Genomic DNA, 13,781 nt, shown 5'->3' on the forward strand with positions numbered 1-13,781 from the left:
ATCACTGGGGCACAGCCCACACCGGGGCCAGAGGACATCAAGTCTGCTTCTCCACCACGTGGGGTGATGGTTAAGAGCACACCCATGCTGGCTTTGTGAGGCAAGTACTCAAGTCCCGGCTCTGCCACTTTTAAACTGTGTGACCTTAGGGAAGTTGCTGGACTTCTGGCTGCCTTAGTTTCACTGTCTGTCTTACAGAGATGATGACCTGCCTCCCAAGCTTTGGTGAGGTCTGAATGAATTTACATGTACTGTATTAATAATTGATATAATGTAATAATTAATATATTAATAATATATGTAGAACAGTGCTTAGCCTGTATTATTATCACTTTCACGGTATGATAATCACAGTAAGAATCAAATGAAAGGTTTAATGTAAAATTACTTTGAGTGAAAATGTGTAGGCATATATACATACCAGATTATTATATTTTTACTACATGCAGCACAGTTTTTTTTAAGTTGTTTTGTCTTTTGTTTTAATTCAAGTATAATTAACATGCAGTGTTCTATTAGTTTCAGGTTGACAATGCTATACAGGTCTCAGTGCTCATCAAGATAAGTGTCTCTTAATTCCCTTTGTCAGTTTCACCCATTCCCTCACCCCTCACTCCCCTCTGGCATCCGCCGGCTTATTCTCTGTATTAAAATTCTGGTTTTTTGGTTCTTTTTTGTCTCCTTTTTCCATTGTTGCTCATTTGTCTTACTTCTTAAATTCCATATGCGTGAACTCAAAGTGGCTAAAATCAAAAAACACAAGAAATACTAAGTGTTGACAATGCTGTGGAGAAAAAGGAACCCTCGGGCAATGTTGACAGGAATGCAAACTGGGGCAGCCACTATGGACAACAGTAATGGAGGTTCCACAAAAAATTAAAAATAGAGGAGCTCCTGGGTGGCTCAGTTAAGTGTCTGATTCCTGGTTTTGGCTCAAGTCGTGATGTCAGGGTTGTCAGACTGAGCCCCATGTAGGGCTCTGCGCTGGGTTGGAGCCTGCTTAAGATTCTCTCTCTAGGGACTCCTGAGTGGTGCCATTGGTTAAGTGTGGAACTCTTGGCTTCAGCTTAGGTCCTGATCTCACCGGTCTTGAAACAGGAGCTTGGGAGCTTCGGGAAGGGCCCTCACTCAGCGGGGAGTCTGCTTGAGCATCTTTCCTCAGTCCCTCCCCCACTCACTCGCTCACTCCCTCTCCTCTCTCTCTTTCTCTCTCTCTCAAATAAATAAATCTAAAAAAATTCTCTCTCTCCCTTTCCCTCTGCCCCTCTCCACCTCCCCCTCTAAAAAGAAAACAAAACAAAACAAAAAAACGATTACAATATGATACAGTAATTCCACTACTGAGCATTCATTCCTTGGTTAGTAGTTCTATTTTTAGAAAGCTCTTCCTTAAATTAAGCCTCCATGAAAGCTGTCATAACACCTTTCCATGTAACCGAATTTCCTTGCTCCTATGAACTTCTGTAGGACTTATTTTCTGTACTTTTCCTCTGGCATCAACTTCCTTATTTCTTCAAACATACATCATCCGTCAGACACGGTGCAGGGAACCAAAACTACCACAGTGAATAGCACCCAATTCCCACGTGAGAGCAGCTCACAGATGAGTGCACCTGTCTACAAGGTTGGGGGATGCTCCATGCAGTAACTATTTCACTCTTTTCTGCATGAAAGTAACACCACCCTGATTTCTCTCATGGGTTACTATTTATTAAGTGCTTCCACAGACCTTATAGCAACTGATTCTCAGAAGAACTCCGTGGAATAAACACTATTGTTCCAATTTTAGAGCAGGAAACTGAAGTTTGTGCTGTGCTCTCTCCACACCATCCCCCTGACCCACTCCATGGCCTGGCACAGGGTTGGCCCCAGAGCACAATGGAAAAAACAGTTCAGTAAATGAATAAACCACACCAGAGCCAGTGAGGAACTGGCGTAGTCCTGGCCAACACCGTTTCCAAAGCTGAGCGGCTAATTCAGTCCAAAAGCAATGTAGCCCGTTAGAAAACAACCCATCTAGTTAGGAACAGTCTGAGAACAGAGGGCTCCAGGAGGAGCATCTCCAAGAAAACATGGAGATCATGAAATATCTGATATGTTTAACTCTATAAAAGCCTTTAATAAGAAGTCACTGGATTTAGGGAAAAAATTAGCAACAGACATATAGAAAAAAAAAATGACCACATTTTAAAATGAGGCAGTTATAAATCTGGAAAAAACAAAAACATATATGAGAAAGAAAACGTAATTTATGTATAATCCTTGGCTCAGAGGTAAATGACACGAAGCACGTGCGTGACTGTATTGGGAGATCAGGAGGAGCAGAAGACAGTGGCAGCACTGCTCACTCTTTGTCTGCCAGGACAAAGCAGGGACAGAAAATCAAGGGTGCTTTGCCAGGGACAGGAGGGAATGGGGAATGGAGAACGGCTGTTTCACGGGTACCAAGCTTCCCTTTTACAAGATGAGAAGAGTTCCAGAGATGGGTTGCACAAAACATGCTTGTACTTAAGGCCATGCTTGAACTGAATGCCTAAAAATTTAACCTTAGTTGTACTTAACCACGATTAAAGAGTGTTTTTAAAATAAAGCAACAAACAAAGATATCACAACCCGAAATGTGATGGGGTGATAACCAGACAATATTCAAATACTTCCCAACCAGCCTGGCATGGCTGTAGGATAGTCAGAAGGGACACATACGGTTAAACTGTGAAAAAGTCAGCCACCAACTGCATGCTTACTCCACAATATTCAAATCCAAGCTTTGACCTTTTGTATCTATAGGACGGCTTCATGCTATGAGTACACAGTGTAATTCTGGAGGAACTGAGCCAACAGCAGAAGTCAGGAGACCCGACACATGATAAAGCAGAAAGATCACTGAACCTACAACCAGAAGGCGCCTGTCTAAGCTTTGCTTCCTCCCTGCTTAGCTGAGTCACTAACCTTCAGTCGATCTGTAAACTGTGTAAAGCGATCTTTACCTACAGTGCCAGGAACATAATAGGAATTCAAGAAATATTTGTTGGATAAATCAACAGAAAGAAAGCTTTAAAAGGATCATAAATATGAAAGTATACTGTAGCTATATGTGGTGATGGGTGCTGGCTAGATCTGTGGTGATGATTCCACAAGGTATACAAGCATCAAATCATAATGCTGTGCTCCCAAAACTAAGACAACATTGTAGCCAATTATGCCCCAAGAAAAAAAATGTAAAGCAATGACCATCCCCAGCCCCCTCCCAAAAAACAGAAAAGAAATCCAACCACTGATATTCTTCCCAGCCTACTCCAACTTGTTCAAACCCGATAAGCCCTCCTTAATTACCAAATTATTGAACAAAGTTGGGATCAACACTCTAGGATTTTCCTCAATCAGCTCTCCATGTGAATCACCCACTGAATTCACTCTCTCATGAAATAAAAAATAGAAAGTGTACAAACAACAAGGTGGGCACTAAATCTTGAGTCCCCTAAAGCATAAATCAGAAAAATAATACTGCCTAGAAGAGTTAGCTTCAGTGGGATACAGAGTGGGAAGGTACTGCATAGGATGATGACGTTTCTAAAGGGAGGTCTTCAAAATGGAGAGGTAAGGGCAACAAACAAAGACCTTCTGAAATTCACTCTTGTATCAAAGGAAAGCCCCAAGGACAGACCGTCTTGGGGGTTCCTTTGGCTCTCTCATTCTGCAGCCTCCTCCCAGAATTAGGAACTGGAAAGACCTTTACACTGGTAAGTCCAGAGTCTTGGATTTAGTGATTCTGGCATTAACTAGTTGAATGAGCCCAGTGCAGCCCTTTTGATCTTTTTGAACTTCAGCAGCTGCATCTGTAACACAATGGGATGGTTAAGATGGTGTCTCACCCCCTTTAGTTCTAAGGTTCTTTGAACCTGTCTGTTCCCCTGTTGTATCCAAGAGTTTCACTATGAGCCAAACTTGGCGACAGTCACTTCTAAGAAACCGCTGAGTAGAAAGGAGAACAAAGTGGAAGTGAGGCCATTTGGCTCAGACAGTATTTTCTTGCTGCTCTCAGGCATGGGGAGGGGCTGTCACTGACAATCTTAGGGTTCATGAATAGTGCTCAGTGACTATCCACACATTTCTGGGGTCAAAGATGTGCCTGGAAGACTAACATCCAATAAAAGGTAAAGGGGAAAGACAACCTAACCTCCATCAATGAAGAAATGGGAAGAAGGAAGGTTAGAAGAATTGAACAGGCTGCAAGAGCTCTGGAAGATGTAGAGTGTTTAAAAGACCCAAATCACTCATTCATCTCTTCATTCATTCTTCCAGCAGATATCTATTTAGTCCCTTCGAAGTAAAAGTAATTAAAAAAATGTTGAAAAATACCTTTCTATCTGAATGATGCTTTATAATTTTAAATGCAGTCTTGTTTTATAGTTTCACCTGATTATCTTAACAATCTTTTTGGGATTAGGTTAGCATTGTTCCTGCTTAAGAAGAGAACAAAACTTAGAGAGGTCAAGTGAGTTTAATGAGTATCACAGAGATAATTCACTGAAAGGTCAGAATTTAAATTCGGCTTTTCTTATTCTTGCTTTTAGGTTCTTCCTCTAACACACAGACATGACCATCTGTTCCAACAAGTTCTACTCTTGGCCTATCAAGTGGATGGCCTTGAGCCTCACCATGTTAAAGCCCTTCTTTTCCTTTATTTGGTTACTTGAGAACAAAAACAAAAACAAAAAAACCTGGAGATAGAAGACATGTAAGAGTGAAAATATTATCCAACAGGAAATGAGAATGTACATTTTCTTCCCAAGAGGTAACAGGATGGTATTCTTGGACCACAGATGGGCTCCCAGCTCTGACACTAGCTCTGCATTAGCTTCTCTGGACCTCAGGCTTACACCTCCCAAACCAATGATCACATTTTCCCAGCCCAATGTAGAGACTGGTTTCTAGTATCAAATCAGGTAGAATATGTAGAAGCCCCTTGAAAACAAGAAGTGAAGCCATAAATGTGTGGTGTGGTTATTATGGTTGTTAAATGAGAAGATATAATAACCGAAGTTGGCTTGACTTCAGGCTTGGAGATCAAGCAAACCCAGAGGAGAGGAATTTGGATGCAACTCCTATCCAAAGGAGCAAATTCCATAAGCAGCTCAATGCCTGGAAAATAAGGAACAGTTGGTCTCACAGCCTGGCGAGGCAGGAGAGTTGGCACGTACCCCCATATCATTGTGCTCTGCCTGGTGAATCAAGTGTGCCTCGCCAGGGGCTGGACATTAGCCTCCTTCTGGCCGGAGAGAAGCAAGGGAGGTTGTGACCACCTGTTCTGCTCAGGATGACACTGTACCTCCTGCACATCTTGCTGCAAAGGCAAAAGGAGTCCAAGCCAGGTCCTAGGCAAAAATCACAAAGCAGGAATCTCCTGCCATCATCCTCCCCCATTTCTTCTTCAACATCCCTGTTTCCTCACTTCACAGTCCCCTAGAAGTGCCCAGTGGACCCTAATAGCTCACGCCCCTGGCTCTAGGGGCCTGGGGAGCCAGACCCTGTGCTGCAGATATTTCTGTTCCCCTACCCCCAAATTCACTGAAACTACACTGCTCCTTCCTTGTCCTGCTCTCAGCAAGCTGCCAGCTAGAAATCGGAGCTAATGAGTAGCTCACACCTGAAAAGCTTCTAAAAGATGACCAAATGTAAAAGTAACTCTTCTCAGGATCACTAGTATAATAATAAGCTTTTGAATAATTTTTCCGAAGAGAAAGAATTCATGAATATCAAATGGATTATCTCCAGGAAAATCAGTAGCATCACAGGGCTGACATCTTGAGGCTAAGGCTTGAGGAGTAAGGGGAGAATTCTGCTTACTCTCCTCTAAAAAAGCTTGCATTTCAGGTCCTGATAAAGTTCTCCTAAAAAAAAAAACAGAATGATTAAACAAAAGCCAAAAAACAAATATAAAGCCTATTTGACAAAATAAAAGCTTTCATCAGTTTTAAAATGCAGGCATATAGAGATTATATTTCTCTTTTTTTTAATTAAAAAATAAAACAGATATTGAATTGGCTCTGGAAACGTCAGATGGATAGTGCAATGTTAGTAAGACAAGTGGTTTGGTGTCTGATGTCTGCCGAGGGCTCGGAGTGACACATGCCCAACTCTGGTTGCGCACCTTGATTCAGCTCGTTTTAACAAATTCTTCACTCTTCAACACATTAAGATCTGAGGTCACTAGGGGTTTCACTGGCCATTGGGAATATCAGTCTCCTCTAGAAGATACCTGAGGGTCTGAAACCTGCCTACCTGCTCCCTACAAGCACTTGTTCTGTATCCTTTCTATAGAGTGACCCATACTGGACAGAGACCCAAAGACACAGTCTGTAGCAGGCATGTGTTTCTTTCAAACACCGGAAATCCTTCCCTCGGTGAACCACTTCCTCTGCATCCCATATGGTTCTAGTCTGAATCAGTCAGGTCCTCCAAGAAGTAGACACCAGGTCTGGATGAGTAAGCAGGAGATTTTTAGGAGGAAACTCCAGTGAAGGGTGGAGAGAGAAGAAATACATAGTGAGAACCTTCATTTTAGACCCCGATGGAGGTCTGGCATCTATAAGAGAAGAAAGGGAAGGAATAATTGGGTGGAAAGGGCCTCAGATTACAGGGCAGTTCTGAGAGTCACAATTAGACCAATGGTGGGGGTGGGGGAGTGCCCAGAACTCAGAGAGCCCATTAGAGGAATCAATCTGTCACCCTCACTGGGCTCGGTCATTGGCTGGGAGCAGCCCAGTGAAAATGTGGCCTGGCCTGAATGAGGCAGCAGATCCAAAGGAGCAGCAGCTGCAGGCACTCAGTCAGCTATGCTCCCTGCAGCAGGTGCTCTAGACGGGAGATCCATCTAGAACATCTCCATCTGGTGGGCTGTCAATCATACCACCCAACACAGCGAGAGAGGGACAGAGGAGCCAAGTAAGACCCCTTAGAGTCCATCTCTGGAGCTGATACACAGATATTAGAAGGAAGCAACTCCTGTTCCCACTAAGGAATCCACAGGGCCACCAACTTTTCTTGGCAAATACTGGAAGCCAAATTGCAGACCAGAGAAAATAAGACCAAATCACAGATGAAAACGAATTCAAATTGGGAAGCCCAGAGTCATTAAATATCTTCTTTTCATTTTTTTCCCATTCTAGTTTGAGTTGTATTTCTGCTATAGTAAGAATAGTTATTTACCTAATACCGGCATGTTTTCCCTGTCGTTATCATCATAGATGAGATCTTGAAAGGCCCTTGAGTCCCTAGCCCTTACTATACATTATAATAATCTATGGAATTTTGTTTTGTCTTTAAAGATTATTTATTTATTTATTTGACAGATGGAGATCAGGAGTAGGCAGAGAGGCAGGCAGAGAGAGGGGGAAGCAGGCTCCCTGCTGAGCAGAGAGCTCGATATGGGGCTCGATCCCAGGACCCCGAGACCATGACCTGAGCCGAAGGCAGAGGCTTAATCCACTGAGCCACCCAGGCACCCCCGGAATTTTGTTTTGATACCTACATTGGACCCCATCCTAGTCCAATTTATTTTTATTTTTTTTTTAAGATTTTATTTATTTATTTGACAGAGATCACAATTAGGCAGAGAGGCAGGCAGAGAGAGAGAGAGGAGGAAGCAGGCTCCCCGCTGAGCAGAGAGCCCAATGTGGGGCTCGATCCCAGGACCCTGGGATCATGACCTGAGCTGAAGGCAGAGGCTTTAACCCACTGAGCCACCCAGGCGCCCCCCTAGTCCAATTTAAATCAAAATCTCTACAGGTATGAGGTGATATCTCATGGTGGTTTTGATTTGTATTTCCCTAATGCCAAGTGATATGGCTAAAATTAACAAGTCAGGAAATGACAGATGCTGGCGAGGATGCGGAGAAAGGGGAACCCTCCTACACCGTTGGTGGGAATGCAAGCTGGTGCAACCACTCTGGAAAACAGCATGGAGGTTCCTCAAAATGTTGAAAATAGAACTACCCTATGACCCAGCAATTGCACTGCTGGGTATTTACCCTAAAGATACAAACGTAGTGATCCGAAGGGGCACGTGCACCCGAATGTTTATAGCAGCAATGTCTACAATAGCCAAACTATGGAAAGAACCTAGATGTCCATCAACAGACGAATGGATAAAGGAGATGTGGTATATATACACAATGGAATACTATGTAGCCATCAAAAGAAATGAAATCTTGCCATTTGCGACGACGTGGATGGAACTAGAGGGTATCATGCTTAGCGAAATAAGTCAATCGGAGAAAGACAACTATCATATGATCTCCCTGATATGAGGGAGAGGAGATGCAACATGGGGGGTTAAGGGGGTAGGAGAAGAATAAATGTAACAAGATGGGATTGGGAGGGAGAGAAACCATAAGTGACTCTTAATCTCACAAAACAAACTGAGGGTTGATGGGGGGAGGGGGGTTGGGGGGGTGGGGTTATGGATATTGGGAGGGTATGTGCTATGGTGAGTGCTGTGAAGTGTGTAAACCTGGCGATTCGCAGACCTGTACCCCTGGGGATAAAAATATATGTTTATTAAAAATAAAATTTTAAAAAAAAAATCTCTACAGGTAGAGCCCACCTATCAGTTACCTTGTTCTTTTTTTTTGTTGTTTTTTTTTTTTAATTTTTTTTCAGCATAACAGAATTCATTGTTTTTGCACCATACCCAGTGCTCCACGCAATACGTGCCCTCCTTAATACCCTCCACCTGGCTCCCCCAACCTCCCACCCCCTGCCCCTTCAAAACCCTCAGATTGTTTTTCAGAATCCGTAGTCTCTCATGGTTCACCTCCCCTTCCAATTTCCCTCAACTCCCCAGGTGATTCTGATGTCTACCTAAGGTTCAGAACTACTGGTCTTATCAAACCCTCATTCTGAGGATGTGAAAACTGAGGTTCAAACAAAGGAAGTGATTGGTCCCAAATCCACAAGTTCTTGGAGACAGAGCCAGGAGTTAAACACAAATTGCCTTATTTCTAATCTGATTTTTTAAAAACATGGTATGTCATCTTACCTTTGTTCTTTAAGAAGTCTATGTTACTCTGTCTCTCCTAGTGCTTAGAGTTATTTATTTAAGTATCAAAACAGGAAGAAGTTACCCTTCTCTGAAAGAAGACCCAACTACAAAATAAAGAGTGCATTACTCCATTATCACAAGTCACTCTCTCACAGTGCCATCCTCCCCTTCACAGCCCTCAGATACCCAACACCGGAGGAGAGAATAGGAATTCTAGGAGGAGCCACACCATCATGGAGAGAAGCACGGAACAGGAGAAGATTGTTGGTTTTCACGGTGGCTGTACTCACACACAACGGTCATTCTACAGCCTGACATAAAGATGCATCCCCTTCACTCTTGGGAAATAATGACTCCTACCACTCAAAACCCAATTAACATGTAACATTACTCAGATTTTTGTCTTCTGAAAAGCCACCCTATTTCTGAGTCCTCTAGCTACAGGCACTTCAACATCATTATTATAAACACATTATTATTTAAAATGTTAGTAGAAGGAAGAATGCAAATTTGCAGTTGTCACTGCAACTAAGCAAAATGAATTAAAAAAAAAAAAAAAAAAGCATGAGTTAATGATGACCACCTCTGGATGATGGGGTTTGGGATTTAACACAACATGGCAGGGTCCAAAGTAAAGGAGACCATAACCAAAAGTCTAGGCAAGAAGGATGAGATGATAGTCATTAGTCTGAGGACAGGTACCAAGTCCAGGGCAAAGGTGAATGGATATAGGGGGAAAACCCTCAAGGCCTGGGGAGATCAGGAACATATCAAATCCCTGGAAAAGGGATTCATGTTCTGTTATGTGATATGTGATAAATATATTTCTTTTTGGCTTTATTATTTTTAAAGATTTTATTTATTTATTTGTCAGAGAAAGAGCACAAGCAGGGGGAGCAGTAGGCAGAGGGAGAAGCAGGCTCCCTGCTAAGCAAGGAGCCCAATGCAGGACTCTATACCAGGACCCTGGGATCATGACCTGAGCCCAAGGCAGACACTTAACTGACTGAGCCACCCAGGCACCCCAGGGGATTGATGTGTTAAGGGAAAATGGTTTCAGTTGCCAATGCAATAACAATTGTACCAAAATGGTTTTCTTCTTGAAGGACAGAGTAGAAGTACTGTATGTTATGACTTAGTACTGAGAACTCCTGATTCTGTCACTAATCAGTTTTGTGACTTTAGAGATGGCATTTCCCCATTCTGGGCCACACTGAAGCTACAGTCTTCAGTACACAGTAGACTGTAAGATAAAAGTGGTGAACTAGATCAGTCAGCAAATATTTTTTGATACTGTTTGCGTGCTAGCCATAGGACGTTCAGTTCCCTGTTCTCATGGGTAATGGCTTTTAAGCATTTTGATATGACCCACTGTAAGAAATATACAAATATATTTTAAATCATATACCTGTATGTGTGCATAAAAATAAAAATGCCATGAAAATTCTACTAATCTTATTATATGCAGTACACTTTGCTGTACTGCTATGTTCTAATTTTTAAAAATGCTGTCATTAAATTGATTTCATGCCTGACTAAAGGGTTATGACCAGTGGTTTGCAAAACATCTTTCTAGAGGACAGTCTCTAAGATTTCTTACAGCCTTTTAAATCAACGATTCCATCACTCATCTCTCATCTCTTTAAGCTTCTCCAAGCAAGTGACCATTTATTTAATTTGTGTTTAAAGTTGGGCCCTTTATAATCATGTGGACAGTCAAAGTGACCTTCTAGATCCAGAAAATATCCACATATGGAGTGATTTTGGCCAGAGCACACAATATTATTTCTAATATGCCCTATGAGTTTCCTGATGTTGAATAGCTTTGAAATGCTCTTTTTCCCCCCAAATTTCATGATTATTATTATTATTATTAGAGAAAATCCACATTCTTCCAACACCTCAGCTTTACAGAAAAAAAAAAAAAATACTGTCCATGGCAGAAGGTAAATTCAAAAACAACATTATCAACCAGTATTTCCAGGAGAATGCCTTTCTTCCCTTGTCATTTTGACCCAGCAGAGCTGGGTTACTTAAGAACATAGTGCTTGCACCAACAGGAAAGGTATTTTTGAAACAAAGCTGTGCAACAGGATGAAAAAAAAATTGTACTTTGTGGGCGCCTGGGTGGCTCAGTGGGTTAAGCCGCTGCCTTCGGCTCAGGTCATGATCCCAGGTCTTGGGTTCGAGCCCCGCATCGGGCTTTCTGCTCAGCGGGGAGCCTGCTTCCTCCTCTCTCTCTGCCTGCCTCTCTGCCTGCTTGTGATTTCTCTTTGTCAAATAAATAAATAAAATCTTAAAAAAAAAAAAATTGTACTTTGTGATAAAGAAACTGTGCTTTTCTTGTTTTCCGAAGAACAAATTGGTCAAAAGATGATCCTCCAATCTGGTGTTTGGTCAATTGCTTGTTAGTTTCCCAAAGAAGGGAATTTCTAAGAACTGGAGAATAAAAGGAATTTTTAAAATGTGTGTTATTAAGAATGTGACACACTCACGTCCAAGAGCCCCTAACTCTCTCTGTTCTTTAATTGGGCAGTGTGGTCTGATGGGAAATACCATGGAATCAGAGACGGAAGATAAGAATTTGAGTCTGGCTTCTCTTACGAGTAGGGTGATACAAATAACGATTAAACGCCTTTATTCGTCCCACTGAGAAATTTACAAAATATGGGGCATTAATGTGAGAAAATAAATAGGTAGATCAAAGAGTTTTTTAAGACTTGCATAACAACTGTGATATCTCTAACACCTGGGAACTCCACAAATGTCAGCTCCCTCTCATTCCACGTGTCAAACAACTAACAGAGAAGCCAGAGGTCAATGGGGGCTGGGGGAGGGCGGTGAGGTGGAACCATTATACTGAAGGCTTGGGACAATTCGGGTAGATGGCCAGGATTTCTAGAATCCAAGGAGAGGGGACTCTGGCAATCATCTCACTATGGATGGATACAGTGAAAAATCATTCAGTTGAAGTCATCAATAATGATTTGAATCCTACATCTTGTGCTTTCTAACTCAGATCTTGGCCAGATTCCATCCCATGTGAATCTCATCCTTTCATGTGTTTAAAAAAAAAAAAAAAAAAAAAGTTAATGTTGCCTGCCCTACCCATATAACCTCCTTGTTTTGTTAAAAGAGATGGTTCTGATAAGAGAATTTTATAAACTGTGTTGTGTCTTAGAATTCAAATTAATAAAATTCTTTCCCCCAAACAAGCATCGAGGACCTGGGCTGGCGTCTTTGGACATAACTGCGAGTAACCTGGCTGCTTTTCTCCAACTGCCTGCAAGAAGGTAAACGGGAAGAGAGAACTAGGTGAGGTTTCACCAACAGTTGTGTATAAGCAGGTTCTTGAGAGATAAAAAGTAGCTCACTATTTAAAGCTGACAGTAGGGTTGGGGGAAACATGGCTGCAGGCAAGACTTAGGAGAAGATTCCCAAAGGAGAATAACATGAACAGAAATCTGTGGTTAGTTCAGTTGAATCAAATATATATGCTTCACACTGGGAAACCAAGATGAATGTGCCATAGGTTCTCCCCCCTAGAAAGACAAGGTCAAGGTACATCCCACGAGAGAGGCGTGCCCCGGATGCCACAGGTGAGTCAATAAATGCATAAAAATGTAGCCAGACACAGAGAAGTAGATCACCTCTCGGAACAAGAAACCAGCCTGTGTGAGCACACGAGGACATATGAAAGCATGTAGCATGCAGGGAAGGAAAATGGCCAGTTTGGGGGAGGACAAAGAAGCCAACCTATCTGGTCTGTGTTTGTGATGACAGAACATAAACATGGCTTGCACACAGCTTTCAGGAGACCTCTAATGAGTCTTTATCCTGTCGGTGGTGGGGCACACAACAGTCTTCTGAACAGAAAGATGATAGTATCAGGGAGAATATTTCCAGCAGCAGTGACCTGGACATATTAAGGTGGAGAACTAGAGCCAGAGAAGACCGGTTGCAAAATAAAGGCTGAAAAAATAAACCAGGCCTGGTGATAGTCCAGACCAAAATAGTGGCAGGGGAAATGGAGAGATCAGACATATTTTTCTCATGTGTCAGATGGAGGTAGAGTTCTTTCATAGTATCAGTTGACGATATTAATGTGGATTTCCTTCATTTTAAAATTCTGATGCCAGGATATTTTCTGCTGGTTATTCCTCAGCATATATTTAAAAAGATCAACAGCAGAACCATTAATGCTGCAAGCCCAGCCCTGAATTGGACCGATAAGGAGCCTGAGGCCAGAAAACAGAGAGGACTATCTTAAATCAGCCAGTCTTGGGGACCAGTAAAGGAGAACAGCTCCATTCCTGCGACTCCAGCGTACTTCTTGTCACACTCACATTTCTCTCTAGAAAAGATCCATCATTTTCCCGAGAGACCAATGTACAGGGCGAGGGTTACAGAGGTGGAGGAGGGTGGAAGATGCTCTCAGCTCTGGATTCTCCTGGTTACTCCAAGTGAGAGGCAGAACTTCTCACCCCTCAGGCCCTGCCATCCCAGATCACACGTTTACTATCGAATAGTAGGCCTGTGAGTGTCTACAAGGAGTCCTTACGAAGGTGAGCGGCACTTTGCTGACTCCAACAGCCAATGGGATCTGGAATTCCCTCTGCACGGTTAGGTCCAGAATGCTCAATGCATTCACTAGGGCTGACACATAGATTTGAATCTCAGTTTCCCTTGGATGATACCCCTTCAAGCCTGCCTTATCAATCCCCCTCACTGGAACCGA

The sequence above is a fragment of the Lutra lutra genome, chromosome 12, assembly GCF_902655055.1.
Source record: "Lutra lutra chromosome 12, mLutLut1.2, whole genome shotgun sequence".
Lineage (NCBI taxonomy): Eukaryota > Metazoa > Chordata > Mammalia > Carnivora > Mustelidae > Lutra > Lutra lutra.